Genomic DNA, 16,120 nt, shown 5'->3' with positions numbered 1-16,120 from the left:
CAAACACCCAGGCGCTTGAGAATCCAGTGCTGGAAGAGTTGGACTGGAAAAAAGGGGGTTCTGCTGTTGAAACAGCCAAGACAGACCAAGGGCACAAGAGACACCTTGGCCAGGGAACTATTTTTTTTTTCCAGTCCAACTCTTCCAGCACTGGATTCTCAAGCGCCTGGGTGTTTGCAACCCTCCTTAGCCCTGTGAACGCCAATCGTTGCCCCCATCCTTGTATTGTCCTTTCTGGGCCCAAGGGCACAAGAGACACCCTGGCCAGGGAACTATTTTTTAAGGTGTTAACACATTCCCTTTTTACTGCTTAATTTGGCAGCATTGTTCATCTTTACATCACCCCCCAGGGATCCTATTGGTCTTCCAGGCCTGAGACCACGTGGACCCTTGGCCGTAAAGTAGTAAGTCTTTATTGTTGGCCTGATGGTGGCTACCTAAGATCTCAACATGCAGTCACTATCTTGCCCCCTGCAGCCATCTGGAACCCTTGCTTGTGGCAGGCCAAACAGCTCTGCTGACTCTTTGGACTACTGAGAACCTTCAGCTGAGAATGGGTAACCTCTGATAACTGGAACCAATGTATTACTGGCTAAGTTAGTTCTTAAATGTCTAGCTTTCTTGCTTTGCCTCATAGTTCTTGCACCCAAATATTCTTGCACCCTAATAAGTAGATGAATTTTACTTTTGTGGATATTTGCCTTCAACTGACCCCAGTCTAAATCCAGAGCTTTAGACTGGGTGGATTACCTACCAGAGTAATTAGTTTTGTGAGAAACTCATTCTGCAAGCCCACCTTGCAAGGTAGACTTTCTTGTCTAGTCCCAGAACGGTTGGAAGCTTGCCCTTTGGCTTCTGATCGTTGGGATAGTTTAAGGGGCTGGGGCAGCTACCAAGCTGGTGTGTGAGGAGTCCCACCCCCAGGTTTTGTAGTTTTGTGTCCTGCAGCCCTTAAAAAAAGATCTGGGGCCCTGGCTGGCCCCGGGGACCTTCGACACCCTTAAGGGGTGTTTCTTGCCAATACTGTGACAAACTTCACCAGGACCTGTGCTTGGGCAGCTGCTTTTCTCAGCATCTCTCACAGATAATTACAGATCGAAAAGGCCCATCCAAGGCACACCACAAGATTTGATACCAGTCTTCCAGTTTTGGTGCTTGTTTGCTTGCTTGATATCCATCCATCAGAGCTATAGATCCATACCTGCCTTGCAGCCCAATGCTTTGATTTCGGGAAGTGAATGCAGCTTGCCCCCGCCTCCCAGTTGCTGGTATTCCAAGGAGGTCTCCCATCCAAGCACTTGCCAGAGTCGACCCTGCTTAGCTTGCGAGATCTGACGAGATTGGGCTGTCCAGGTCAGGGCCTTCTATCGTTCTTATGCTGCAGAGTCCTTTCAGGAGCATCAGGATGAAGGGATTTGGCGGGGAAGGACAATCAGATGACAGAGGAGGAAATGGACAGTTAAGCTGATTATTGCTGCAACTGTCATTCCAACGACTGGCCAAATTTCAGAAGTTCTTTGGCTTGGCTGAGTTGCATGAGCAGTGAGCAGCCACGGGAGGAGGGGATTTATGTATTTGCCTCAACCTTATCCTTACCCTAATGGTGGCTGCAAAACTTCTCCTGTTCTGTGATTTCCTCACAAGAGCTGTGGGGTAGGTGAGGCTGAGAGCACCTTAAAGGCAGGGCCTCAGAAAATTACTCTCAGCATCCCGCAGTTAAGGATACATCTGCCCATCAATCTCCAATTTTGACATATTTATTTCCTTCAGCATGCCCCCCCCCCCGGAATTAAATCCAAACAAATTGTAACCGTATAAACTAAGCTTGTTATTCCTGAATCTGTTAAACATCTTCATTATGTTGTTGTATGCTAATTTACTGCGTACCCTCTACCTATATGTATGGACTGATAACTTCCTTTTCACTGTATCTGAAGAAGTGTGTGCGCTTTGTTTAACTTTGTTGGCCTTAAAGGTGCCACTGGACTCACAATTTGTTCCCCTGCTTCAGACCAAGACAGCTGAATCAGGTTATCATCTGTTATGCTTCTAAAAGTTGCCTGTTCTGGTTGTTGTTGCTTTATCTCTGTTCTGTTCCTTCGTGTTCCTGGGATCATGAGCTCGTGAAGTAGCCAAACTGCACCAGGGTGAACTCCCACCCAGGAGACAAGAAGTTGAAGAGTTTAGTCCTGCCTCCCTGAGCAATTGGTGGGAATCACCCAATCCAAGATGCCCTCCTAACCTCAGAGCAGAAGGAAACCTCACGGTGAGTATCCAAGGTTCCGTTTTTAAAAGAAACCTGAGGTATATCCTGGCACGAGACATCCTTTTCCCAGAGTGCAGGTCTTCCAACCAGACATTAGAGATGGGTGTTTTCTTCTAGAAAGCTGCTAGCTTGCGTCAACAGTCCAAAGAGATGGTGGCGATAGTTTTCTCAGCTCCAAAAAACTCCAGTTCTCCCTTTCTGGACCCTCAGGCTGGTTCCAGCACTCCTGTTTGCACATTCCCTTGCTTTAAACTGGAAGTGCTGGCCATTGGCACCATTTGGAAAGGGTTTGGGAGTGGTGTGTTTAAAGCGGGATAGCTAACTGAGGCCCCGGTCACACGGGAGACTTTGGCCCGGGAGAGGGACGGATCGGGGGCGCAGCAAACGGGCGCGATCTTACCGCAACATCTGGGAAGCGGCGCACACCCGTCCCCGATCCGTCCCTAAACCCTGAAAACCCGCTGCGAAAAAGAACCTCCTACATAGGAGGACTTACCTTAAGCACCGCTGCAAGCGCGGCCGTGGGATCGCCGCCGCGCCCGTCGTCCGGATCAATCCAGGCTCCCCGCCGAACTGCGCATGCGCACACATGCGCAGTTCGGCTGTCATGGTCTTTCTTTAGTGGCTTCCCCCCGGCATCTGATCGAGCCGGGGAGGAAGTGCGCGGCGGCTCAGGGGATCCCCCGGTGTGGCAGGGGCCCGAGATAGGAAAGGAAGAGGAGACCAGGCAGAGAGTAGTCTTAGTCGCTTGTTTTATCATGTGTAGCACAGCCCTTTCTGAATGAAGCTTATCTGGTAGTGAAGCCTTGGAGGCCAGGCATTTGCTAACAACTGCAGTGCTCTGAACCCAGTTTGGTCAACGTTCCCACTCAAGTGCTTTTTCTGATGGGGGGGGGGGTGTCTTGGCCCACCAGCATATCCCTAAGACAGGTGTCCTAGAGAGCCAGTTTGGTGTAATGGAGCACAGACTCTAATCTGGGAGAACCGGATTTGATTCCCCACTCCTCCACATGCAGCTGCTGGATGACCTTGAGTCAGTCATAAGTTCTTTCAGAGCTGTTCTCTCAAGGGCAGTTCTCAAGAGAGCTCTCTCAGCCCCCCCCCCACCTCACAGGGTGTCTGCTGTGGGGAGGGGAAGGGAAAGGAGATTGTAAATCGCTCTGAGACTCCTTTGGGTAGTGAAGGGCAGGGTATAAACCCAATCTCTTCTTCCTCTTCTCTCTAGATGACTGGAGTAGCATCTCCCCATCCTTCTTGTAGACAGGACTGCATTCCTTTGTTGGGATAATCCAGACGTCTTATTCTGTTGGGGGACATGTGATCAGGTCTGTGCAGCTTGTTCCTTAACAGAAACCTTGCTTGGTATCTGGAAGTCCAGATAGTCCTCTGCTAGGTGTCCAGCTCTGTAGCCCTAAGTGTCTGATCCCATGGGCGATTTCCACTCCCTGGGCATAACCTTCTCACCTTCCTCCCTCCTATTCATGGGGGTCACTGCTAGAGTGCGGGGGAAAGGGGGAATATCCTGGGAACAGGATGAAGTGTTGTGGAAGCTGTAAGCCAAGCCTGAGGACATCGTTCCTTCTCTGTGGAGGGAAAGGAACTCACCTGGGTACAGATGGAGAGTCTTCCTTTAAAAAAAATCTATAGACGTACAAGCTCCATACGACAGACTCTCTTTTCTGTGTGTCCTGGAGGTTGGCACGGAAATGAGTCACAATTCTTAGTTAACTTATGATTAAAATTCAACAGTGAGGACGTCGGCGTTTGCATTCAGTCTTGGTCCTGTGTTCCTGTTGTGTTTTTTTTTTTAATGGCTTGCACAAAGGTAAAAAAGGTAAAGGTTCCCTTGCTCGAAAGCCAGTCGAGTCCGACTCCTGGGTTGCGGTGCTCATCTCCATTTGAAAGCCGAAGAGCCAGCGCTGTCCGAAGACGTTTCCGTGGTCATGTGGCCGGCATGACTAAACACCAAGGCGCATGGAACGCTGTTACCTTCCCACCAAAGTGGTACCTATTTATCTACTTGCAATTTCTTGCTTTCGAACTGCTAGGTTGGCAGGTACCAAGGTACCTGGTTGCATATTTCTGGATATGGAGATACATATGTATAGGGTTTATATGTTGCACAGTTTATATATATATATAGGGTTGCGGTGCTCATCTCCATTTGAAAGCCGAAGAGCTGACTCATATATATAAACTGTGCAACAGTGGTGCTGTATGTTAATTTGTAAGTATGTAAAAAGTTCAACTCAGTCATTAGGCAAGCAGCTCCTTAATGCGTTCAGGCACCTGGCTGATTGCTGCAGCAGAGCAACAGGATTGGGCGTTGTCCTCAGGGGGCGACCTGGGCTGAGGATGTTGGTGTTACAAATAGACCACAAGGGCAAGAATGGTAGATCTCCCTTTTGAGTGAAAAAACTTCTTTAGCGATCAGACTGATGCGATACTAAATAGACTCTGCAAAAACAAACTGACGGCCAACTCCTTGGCCATCACACCACCCACTTCGAGTTCCTCCAAGCATGCTCACCAGGACTAGTACAATAAACTCTGTAGGTACCAGGCACCCCCCATGGCCACCCCCCCAACAGCAGCATAAGATGTTCCTTTCAACTTCCATCCCCCACCAGCAGTGGAGGCACTCCCACAGGAAGGCAAAAAGCAAGCCGGGTGGGCAACCTCCAGAAACCAGCGACCGAGGGGTAGACCATTAGCAAAATGGGATTGGATCACCTGGGATAACTGGATAATTTCAATAATTTTTAAAAAATTGTTATTATCTGGAGTTTAAGTCCACACACCTGGCTAGCTCTTACGGCTGTCTTCCTGTGTCCCCCCCCCAAAAAAAAAATCTCAAGAGGTTTCTGATTTACTGGCTAAAAAGGTGCCATTAGAGAAGTCCCCGCATTAGACACTGACAGGGTTTTTTAGTTCAGATACTTCTGAATAAGGAGCTGCGGTGGCTCAAGTGGTTAAGATGCTGAACTGCAGGCTGTGGAAGGTCAGTAGTTCAGCAGTTCGAGACCCGAGTGTGCCGCATGATGGAGTGAGCTCCTGTCTCTGGTTCCAGCTCCTGCCAACCTAGCAGTTCGAAAGCAAGAAATTGAAAGTAGATAAATAGGTACCACTTCAGTGGGAAGGTAACAGCATTCCGTGCACCTTGGTGTTTAGTCATGCCAGCCACATGACCACGGAAATGTCTTCAGACAGCGCTGGCTCTTCGGCTTGGAAACGGAGATGAGCACCGCAACCCTAGAGTCGGATTTGACTGGCTTTCGAGCAAGGGACACCTTTACCTTTACTTTTTTTACTTCTGAATAAGCAAGAAGGCAGGTGGCGAGAGACCAATCCTGGATCTTAGAGACTTTAAAAACACTTGAGAATCCTGAAGATCAGACTGCTACCTTTGTCCAACGTATTACCACTATTAGGGGAAGGGGTGTGGTTCACGGTCCTGGACCTTCAGGGCACGAATGTTCACATCTCCATTCAGGAATCATGTCGAAAATTCCTGAGGTTCAAATGCAGGAACCATTGCTATGAAAACATAGAGTTTTGCCTTCAGGTTTAGTAACAGCCCCGCAATGTTCCCGCTAAGCCGTGGAGTCTTGTGAGCAAAAATTCCACTTTGTGAGCGACTGGCATCAAAGTTGTGAGCGAGCGACTTGGCTACTGCATAAATTAGTTTGCTCTGGAGCCCTCCTTCATGAGCTAACACAAAAATGTGTGAGCCGAAGGCTAAAAAAACTGTGCGCTAACTCACACTAACTCAGCTTAGAGGGAACACTGGCCCCAAGAGTTTTCGCCAAATGCGTCTCAGTGGCACGTAAGGTTCCAGGGCTGCTCCATATCTTCGTTGGTGACTCATAGACCTTCCTGGTACAACAGTTCTCTTTGGCTAGAGAGAGCTTTGAGTGTCTGGGGTTTATAATTAACTGGAAGAAGCCACGCCTAGAACCAGCTCAGAGCATTGAATTGATTAAGACGCAATGTGGAATCTCTGCTGTTGCAAAAGGGTGCGTGCCATTCAGTCACTTGTAACCTGCTTTTCAAAGGACAGATTCCAGGAAGCAGTCTACATTCAGAAAATCTTACGGCTGATGGCCTCCACCACAGCAGTGGTTCCACATGCCAGGCTGCACATGAGACTCCTCTGGAACTGGTTCCTCCGTAGGGTCAGGATGAACTGCAACCCGCAGTGGCTGAGGCTCTCCATCCTGAGGCCTAGTCTTAGACCCACAGCTTGGTGCTCTGGGGACAAGAACGTATTGCAGGGTGTCCAACTGGGAACCTACCTAGAGATGTGAAGGCCCGGAAAAATTCGGAAAAAACCCAGTTTTTTTCCATTTTTTTTCCTGAAGCCTTTTTTGTTTTTTTCCGAAAAATTGGAAAAATTGAAAAAAGAAAAGAAATTTTTTAAAAATTGACTATGGAAAATGGTAGTGAAGCCTTGGAGGCCAGGCACTTGCTAACAACTGCAGTGCTCTGAACCCAGTTTGGTCAACGTTCCCACTCAAGTGCTTTTTCTGGTGGGGGTCTTGGCCCACCAGCATATCCCTAAGACAGGTGTCCTAGAGAGCCAGTTTTGGTGAAATGGTTCAGACCGCAGACTCTAATCTGGGAGAACCGGATTTGAATCCCCACTCCTCCACATGCGGCTGCTGGGTGACCTTGAGTCAGTCATAAGTTCTTTCAGAGCTGTTCTCTCAAGGGCAGTTCTCAAGAGAGCTCTCTCAGCCCCCCCCACCTCACAGGGTGTCTGTTGTGGGGAGGGGAAGGGAAAGGCTCTGAGACATCTCTAAACCTACCCACGTGATCTAGAGGTGTTCATGGATGCCTCACTAGGAGGTTGGGGGGGGGCACATTGCTGCAACGAGGAGTCTAAATTGCACATCAGTCTCTCAGAGCCACCACCCCGTGCGCCCTTGCCTCTTTTGCAGCCCGTCCTCGCAGGAAACGAGTGCTCCTGGCCACAGATAACATTACAGCCCCCCAAATTAAATTATTGTATGACATGGTGTGTGGAACAGCCAGGAGATCCCGAAGGATTGTTTGGCTGCCTGTAGCTCATCTTTTGGCACCACGACGTGACGAGCGATGCCAACTTCTACAGCAACAAGCAGGGAGGCACAGGCTTGCCCTCCCTATGGGGAGAAGTGAGCCACATCTGGCAGTGGGCCAGCCAACATCTCTGCCAGCCATTCGTGTGGTGGGTCAAGAGCCAATGTGACAGCAGATGCTCTAAGCAGAGAGGCAAGAGCAGGCCACAAATGGTCTCCCAGTGACCAGTACCTACAACCAGTGTTTCAGGACTGGGGTCAACCTTGCACAGATCTGTTCGCTACAGCAGACAATGCCAGAATGGACAAGGGTTCAACGGGAGATGCCTTCCAGTTCTGTTGGCGGGGTGGCCTATTGTATGCTCCCCCCCCTTCCCCATATTGCACAGGGTTATCTCCAAGCCGAAGACAGACAAGACAGCATGTATGCTGATAGCCCTCTCCTGGCTGAGAAGAGTGTGGCTTCTACTACCAAGGGGCACACAGGATCCTCCCAACAGAAGACTTGTTAAGCACAGGCCCAGCTCTCCACCATGATATGAGCTCACTCCACCTGACCACCTGGCTAGTTCAACCAAAGTCCATTAGTCAGAGAGAGTGGCCGAGGTACTGGTATCAGCCCACAAACCCACCGCTTTTCAGGGATGCTCTAGGCTAATCCTGCATTGAGCAGAGGGTTAGACTAGATGGCCTGTCTGGCCCCTTCCAACTCCGTGATTCTATTCACTTGTCAATCATATAGTGCTAAGTGGGCGTCATCTTATGCAATGGGCATGCCAGCAAGGGATTCAGCCCGACACTGTGCCCATTGTCTAACATTTTTGGCTACTTGCTATCCCTTAAAGATGCTTGGTCTTTTCACATCTTCCGTTAAACGTACACTTGGCTGCGAATTTCAGCATTCCGTGTAGGAATCGATTCGTGTACAGTTTTGCAGCCCCATAAAGAAGTTTCTAAGGGGTCTTAACGACTTTATTTTTGTTGTTGTTCAGTCGCACACTCGAGTCCAACTCTTCGCGACCCCATGGAACACATCACGCCAGGCCTTCCTGTCTTCCGCCGTCCTCTGAAGTTTGTTCAATTTCATGTTCGTTGCATCTATGACACTGTCCAACCATCTCATCCTTTGCCGTCCCCGTCTTCTTTGACCTTCAGTCTTTCCCAGCATCAGGGTCTTCTTCTCCAGTGAGTGCTCCCTTCTCATTGGGTGGCCAAAGTATTTGAGCTTCATTTTCATTATCTGGCCTTCCAGGGAACAGTCAGGGTTGATTTCTTTTAGGATGGACTGATTTGATCTCCTTGCAGTCCAAGGGACTCTCAAGAGTCTTCTCCAGCACCATAGTTCAAAAGAATCTATTCTTCGGCGCTCGGCCTTCCTTATAGTCCAACTCTCGCAGCCATACATGACTACTGGGAATACCAACGACTTTATATGCTCCTGTAAAACCTCTGGTACTGCAACCGAGTTTAATCTTTGGTTTTATTCCAGCTCGTATATAAACCGTCTGAAGCCTTCACAACTTGTGAGTCATCGTTCTTATCCCACGAGGCTGCAACCACATCAGCACGCAGGGTAGGGGAACCTCATGCTCTGAGCTGTGACCCTCCGTTTTTACCAACTTCCACCTGGAGTTTCTCCCCAAGGCAGTCCCCAGATTCCACGCCATACAGGACTTAGTCCTGCTGGTGTTCCTTCCAGCTCCAGAAACATTGGTTGAACAGACTTTGCACATGTTAGAAGGGCCCTGCTGTCTTACTTACAATATACGAACACTTTGAGACAGGAGAGTGACCTCTTTGTGTGTTTCAGAGGTCAGGAAAAAAGGCAAGGAAGCCTCATCGCAGGAAGGCTAGTTTACGGCAACGCTAAAAAGACTGCCAGCTTACACTCAAAGCTCACTCTGCCAGAGCTCAAGAGTGGTTCCTCTCCAAGACTGACCTTAAGGCGCTTAGGGCTCTTTAGCTTGGAGAAACGACGACTGAGGGGTGACATGATTGAGGTTTATAAGATTATGCATGGGATAGAGCAGGTAGAGAAAGAGGTACTTTTCTCCCTTTCTCACAATACAAGAATTCGTGGGCACTCCATGAAATTGCTGAGCGGTCGGGTTAGAACGGATAAGAGGAAGTCCTTCTTCACCCAAAGAGTGATTAACACTTGGAATTCACTGCCACAGGAAGTGGCGGCGGCTACAAGCATGGACAGTTTCAAAAGGGAATTAGATAAGCATATGGAGCAGAGGTCCATCAGTGGCTATTAGCCACAAGGTATAGATAGGGACTCTGGGGCAAGTGATGCTCTGTCTTCTTGGTGCTTGGGGGGGGTCAACAGTGGGAGGGCTTCTAATGTCCTGGCCCCACTGGTGGACCTCCTGATGGCACCTGGTATTTCTGGCCACTGTGTGACACAGAGTGTTGGACTGGATGGGCTTTTGGCCTGATCCAACACTGGCATCTCTTATGTTCTTATGTTCTTACCTGCACAGCCGCAAAGCCGCGATGTGCTCATCTCCTTCCCTGTTTGTGAGGCGCTACTCTGTCGATGTGGATTCCGGGGACACAGCAGCTGTCAGGAGAGCGGTTTCACAGCCATTGTCCCTGAACAGCCCCCATCCACCTCAGCTTGCTACACTCCCGTGTGGGACTGCACAGAAGACTCAGCAATGGAAACAGGGCTTCTTCCCCACTGTGGCTTTTTGTTCATTGGACCTGTCTGCCCCACGGGTGCAAAGGGAGGGATGAGGGAGAAGTGCTCTCCCTGCGACCGTTTAGGCAGGAAAATCTCCAACTCCAGCTTGAGATGGCGGGGAGGGGGAGTGCTCCAAAACACAGATCCTTCTAGAAAGCAGAGGACAATGCACAAGCAGAAGAAAAGAGCGACCATGACTCAGAAGCCAGTGAAAGTTTTTTTGCCAGTTCTACAGAAGAGTCTGATTCTGAAAAAGGAGAAGCAGCTCGTAAAACTCTTAAAAGTCCAACTGAGATTTGATAAAGCTGAGCACAGGAAATAAGGATTGTAATGAATCTGAAAGTCTATTTGTGTTTTAAGATACTATGATGTACCCAATAAGGCTAAATGGGCTTGACTTCGCTTTAGTGATATAAGATACTCAGTATTATTCTATTATAGGCTTTATTCTAATAACAGTAGGAAGGACTAATAGGTAACTTACATGTAACATGATCCTTGCTATTATCTCTTGTTTTATTAGTATCAGTATCCCTTACGTCCCTTCCCTATGTAGTTTGTAGTAAAAAAGCAATAAAAAATTACAAAAATAAAAATAGAAAGCTTTGGAAGACTCGTCTCCGCGACCAGCCTGCACAATCCCATGTGCGCCTGCCCAGAGGGCACTCAAAGAACGGGTTCCAGGAAAGGGCAACCTTATTTTGTGATGTTCGTCCTTTTGGCAGTTCTGCCCTGAATACAATAACTAGACAGCTAGAACACGGTCCCTGTTTTTATCCAGGAACAGCACCCAAACCCCGCCTTATCACTGCGGTCCCTGCTGGACTCTCGCCTGCCTTCCTGAGCTAAGACAAAAATCTGTGAGCCGGAGGCTAAAAAACTGAGCTAGCTCACACCAACTCAGCTTAGAGGGAACATTGGAGCCTTCCTTCCTGAGCTAAGACAAAAATCTGTGAGCCGGAGGCTAAAAAACGGTGAGCTAGCTCACACCAACTCAGCTTAGAGGGAACACTGGAGCGTTCCTTCCTGAGCTAAAACAAAAATCTGTGAGCCGGAGGCTAAAAAACTGTGAGCTAGCTCACACCAACTCAGCTTAGAGGGAACACTGCTCTCGGCCTCATCCAGGGTCCGTCCTGTTCCATCAGCTGCCGAAACCCAACTGCTCTCTTTGTCCCTTGGTGGGCTGGCAGTTAAAATGCCTCAGGCTTGTTTTCCCCCCTTGTCCTCACACATTCCATCCAGCCTTTCTATTTGATTGGTCCTTGCTGAACTGGGGGGGAAAGTGGTGAAGTCTCTTCCTACTCATCACACTGGAAAATGCCAGAAAACAGCCCCCCCCCCCAAGTAGATTTAAAATGCACTGCTTGACACGGCTACGCAGGCCACAGTCTTCCACATAAAGGTGCTATAACTCAGCCATCTTTCTTTTCCAGGTCATTCAATCACTGCGTGTTTTGTTGCGGAATGAGGGTTGCCAAACTACAGGTGGAGAACCAGATAAGCCTTCTACGGAGTTTGTCCGACTTGTGCACTGTATCATTGTGAGCTCTGATTCCAGGAAAAATAATTTGCCTGAAGAATTTCTCGAAACACGCAACTTTTGCCTGGGAGACCTGTTTGCTTTGATGGTTGCTGTATCTCTTTTTGGAAAGCAAAACAGCCTACAACATTGGCATCGACGACTGCTGCATCTCTCATCAGTCTCTCATCAGAAAGCAAGATAGTCTACAGCATTGAATCCTGTCTGTATATTTGTCTCTGTAGCTGTGGACTTTCCTACAAGATATATATTGTTCTTTAGGTTTTTGTTTTTTGTTGTTGTTCAGTCGCACAGTCGAGTCCGACTCTTCGCGACCCCATGGACCAGATCACGCCAAGCCTTCCGGTCTTCCGCCGTCCTCTAAAGTTTGCTCAACTTCATGTTAAGAACATAAGAACATAAGAGATGCCAATGTTGGATCAGGCCAAAGGCCCATCCAGTCCAACACTCTGTATCACACAGTGGCCAGAAATACCAGTGCCATCAGGAGGTCCACCAGTGGGGCCAGGACATTCGAAGCCCTCCCACTGTTGACCCCCCCCCAAGCACCAAGATGACAGAGCATCACTTGCCCCAGAGCCCCTATCTATACCTTGTGGCTAATAGCCACTGATGGACCTCTGCTCCATATGCTTATCTAATTCCCTTTTGAAGCCGTCCATGCTTGTAGCCGCCACCACTTCCTGTGGCAGTGAATTCCAAGTGTTAATCACTCTTTGGGTGAAGAAGTACTTCCTTTTATCCGTTCTAACCCGACCTCTCAGCAATTTCATGGAGTGCCCACGAGTTCTTGTATTGTGAGAAAGGGAGAAAAGTACCTCTTTCTCTACCTGCTCTTTCCTATGTTCGTTGGATCTATGACACTGTCTAACCATCTCATCCTTTGCCGTCCCCATCTTCTTTGACCTTCAGTCTTTCCCAGCATCAGGGTCTTCTCCGGTGAGTGCTCCTTTCTCATTGGTTGGCCAAGGTATTTGAGCTTCAGTTTCATTATCTGGCCTTTTTTGTTATCAATGTACTATAATTAATAAGATACTATGTACTATAATTATATGTACTATAATTAATAAGATACTATGTTTTTGTTATCAATGTATTATAATTAATAAGATACACTGGGGTCTTTATTGTATATTTAAGTATATGATTTAAATGAATATAAGAAGACACAGTAGCATATCAGAATTGTGTGTTTTAACACGGTGTTTTTCCACGTTTGCTCAAACTACGGGCGGAACCGGCAGTTCTCCCAGAGTTATGACCGATCCACAGTGCAGAGGTCAGTTCCCCTGCAGGAAATGGGAGCTTTGGAGGGGGTCCTCTCCGGCATTAACAACCTGCTGAGGCCCTGCCGTGCCCTCCCAGGCTCCACCCTCAAACCTCCAGGAATTCCCTAACCCGGAACTGGCAACCCTTTGACCCACCAGCTCTGCCTACACAACACTGCCCAGGCTGCCTGCCAGAAGTATTCCTCCGCCCCCACCCCACCCCACCCCGGACATATGCGGTGGCACCGGCACATGCGGTAGGAGCCACGACCTTTATCGTTTACGGTTGCCTTCTCTCCATCCTCTTTTAATGATGCTTCCCATCTGTTTCTCTTGCAGGCTGGCTTGGTGGCTCTCACTGAAAAGCAAGAGAGGATTCTGTGCCAGATTCTGCTCTGAGAATTTTCAGGACTCCTTGTGGCTCTCCCCAAAGATACGCCTGGGGGACAGATGGACAGACGCAGAGCACAGTGTGAGGGCAGATCAGTCCCGCAGGCGAGGCTGGTTTGTTGAAAACTGAAAGCTGTTTTGTCCAGGGCAGCCTGTGAAAGAGAGTCCCCATTGCCAGAAGCGTGAAGTTCGTGCGGCTGTTTTCAGAGGCAGGCAGTCCCCACCCCCACCCCCACCCCGCTTTTCTTTTTGAAATGCGCTTTGACGAAAGGGGGCAAATGAGCGTGAGAAACACCATTCGATTCCCCGCTCCTTTGTGCAAAGTTATCCTTTCACAGGGTAGACCTGTTTGCACTCTGAAATCCCAGCACAGAAACCTTGAAATGGAGCCGTCTCTCACCATTCCCTCCCCCAACCCTGTTTGGTGAATGAAAATCACTTGCTCAACAGGGCCTGCTCCACGGGGACCCCTTCCTCGTTCATCCTGCCCATCTGACTGTGGCCTTCCATGAAGGCTCCTCACGCTGCCAGCGTTGAGTGGAATGGCCCCATGGGATTGACCTGACGTGTGTCCAAAATGGAAAGTGACTTTTTTTCTAGGTTTGGAAAGCCAAATTGCCTACCCTCCAGTTTACACCACATTTGCCCCTGGTTCCATAACTCTCATGGGACAAGGCCTTTTAGAGCTGGGGTCTGCACCGAAGAAGGCCCTGGCTGGGGAAAGGGATTGACATCTTTTTCAGTTCCAAACTCCCACCACTAGCAAGCCCAAGGACAGGGATGCTGTGTTAAGGATTCACTTGGTGGATGTGGAGTTACTACTCAGCCTGCACCCCCCGATTCCTTAGAGCTACCTCTGGGGAGAGTTTGGGTGTGCCGAAGCAACCTGTCACCCCGAAACAAGTGTACAGCGCCAACTGATTTTGGGGCTGCAGTTTACAGTAACCCATAATTCCAGCCTGAATTCCACTCCCTAATTCAACTAATGCTAAAGTGATACCCTGATCTGTTCAGATTGGGAGAGGTACAAAATACTGGGTCTGAAAGCCGCTTTAAGGGAGATCTTGAAAGGCAATGCGAGAGGCCTGTGCGTTCCCTTACACCAGGAACGATGCCAGAGATTGCCTCCAGAGTGACCCAGGGCAGGAAACACCATCTGGAAGGCAGCAACGGGGCATGAGAAAGGGGAGACGGCTGACCCCAGAGACGGGACAACCTGTGAACGCTTAGAAAACAGCCTTTTATTCTCTTTTTCTTCCATGTTGAGCACAAATTTAAGACTGGGCTTTTGCATGCACTGCTCCCACCCCACCCCCCCCCCCCACGCCCAAGGCATTAACCAAACTTTCCCCAGGGCTGACCCTCATTCTTCTGCTAGAGCTCAGACTCTTTTGTAGCGGCTGAGCTTCCAGCTTAATCCCTTAGCAACAGACTGGGGCTGTCGTAGCTGTTGCCCATCGTCTCTGAAAGCAGTGATGGCGAACCCTTTTAGAGACCGAGTGCCCAAACTGTGACCCAAGACCCATTTATTTATCGCAAAGTGCCAACACGGCCATTTAACCTGAATACTGAGGTTTTACTTTAGAAAAAACAACTCCTACATTAACTTAAGATGATCCAGACAAAGTAAGGAAAGCAATCCCAAATGCCTTCATTGACTTTAAATTATTTGGCAGAAAATTCAACACTTTAATGATGGTCTGGGCCTGGCTGGGGCACGGCACGCGTGCCCACAGAGAGGGCTCTGAGTGCCACCTCTGGCACCTGTGCCATAGGTTCGCCACCACTGCTAAAGTGACCCACTTATCATTCTCTTCGTGAGCCTCCTCCCAACCCAGGATCCCGTTTGTGAACGTGGGAGCCAAAGAGCCCCTCCCCCCAAACAACCCCAAATTGAGACAGAACACAGGCTGGGCTTTCAAGGCTCCAAATGCTGCATCCAAGCCTTTTGGGCTCAGGATCACTGAAGTCTCACAAATGCAGGAAGAAAAGGAGCACTAAGGAGGCACGCTGGGTCTCCTGGGCAAAAAGACTGGCGAGGAGAAGAATTGCTGGGGGTGGGGGGGGCAATGGGGGTCTCTGCAGCACAATCTGTAGATGGAAGCCCCCAATGGTAGCAAGGAAGTAAGCCAATTGCAGCCAAGTTGGAGCTGGCATGAACCAGCTATTTCCAAGTCATGTGAGGTTACTGCTCTTTGCCCACTGAGTTCTGTCAAGATCTTTGACCTTCTGGTATGTACAGTTATTTAGAAGGTCGTTTAGAAGAGGGAAGGAGCTGCGGTGGCTCAAGTGGTTAAGACGCTGAACTGCAGGCTGTAGAAGGTCAGTAGTTCAGCAGTTCAAGACCCGAGTGTGCCGCGTGAAAGAGTGAGCTCCCATCTCTAGTTCCAACTCCTGCCAACCTAGCTGTTCGAAAGCAAGAAATTGCAAGTAGATAAATAGGTACCGCTTCGGTGGGAAGGTAACAGCGTTCCGTGCGCCTTGGTATTTAGTCATGCCGGCCACATGACCACGGAAACGTCTTCAGACAGTGCTGGCTCTTCGGCTTTGAAACGGAGACAAGCACCGCAACCCTAGAGTCTTCAGACAGCGCTGGCCACATGACCACGGAAACGTCTTCAGACAGTGCTGGCTCTTCGGCTTTGAAACGGAGACAAGCACCGCAACCCTAGAGTCGGACTCGACTGGCTTTCGAGCAAGGGAACCTTTACCTTTAGAAGAGGGAGGGGTCGTGGCTCAGTAGATGATCTGCTTGGCATGCAGAAGGTCCCAGGTTCAATCCCAGGCATCTCCAGTGAAAAGGAACACATGGTGGGTGATGGGAAAGACCTCTAACCTGAGACCCCGGAGAGCTGGTCCCAGTCTGACTACATGACACTGCCCTTGATGGGCCAAAGGTCTGGTTCG

This window comes from Gekko japonicus, unplaced genomic scaffold (assembly GCF_001447785.1).
Source record: "Gekko japonicus isolate JY-2015 unplaced genomic scaffold, Gekko_japonicus_V1.1 scaffold3068, whole genome shotgun sequence".
NCBI classification, from domain to species: Eukaryota; Metazoa; Chordata; class Lepidosauria; order Squamata; family Gekkonidae; genus Gekko; species Gekko japonicus.
The sequence above is the reverse complement of the archived record's forward strand: the minus strand, read 5'-3'. Positions refer to the sequence as shown.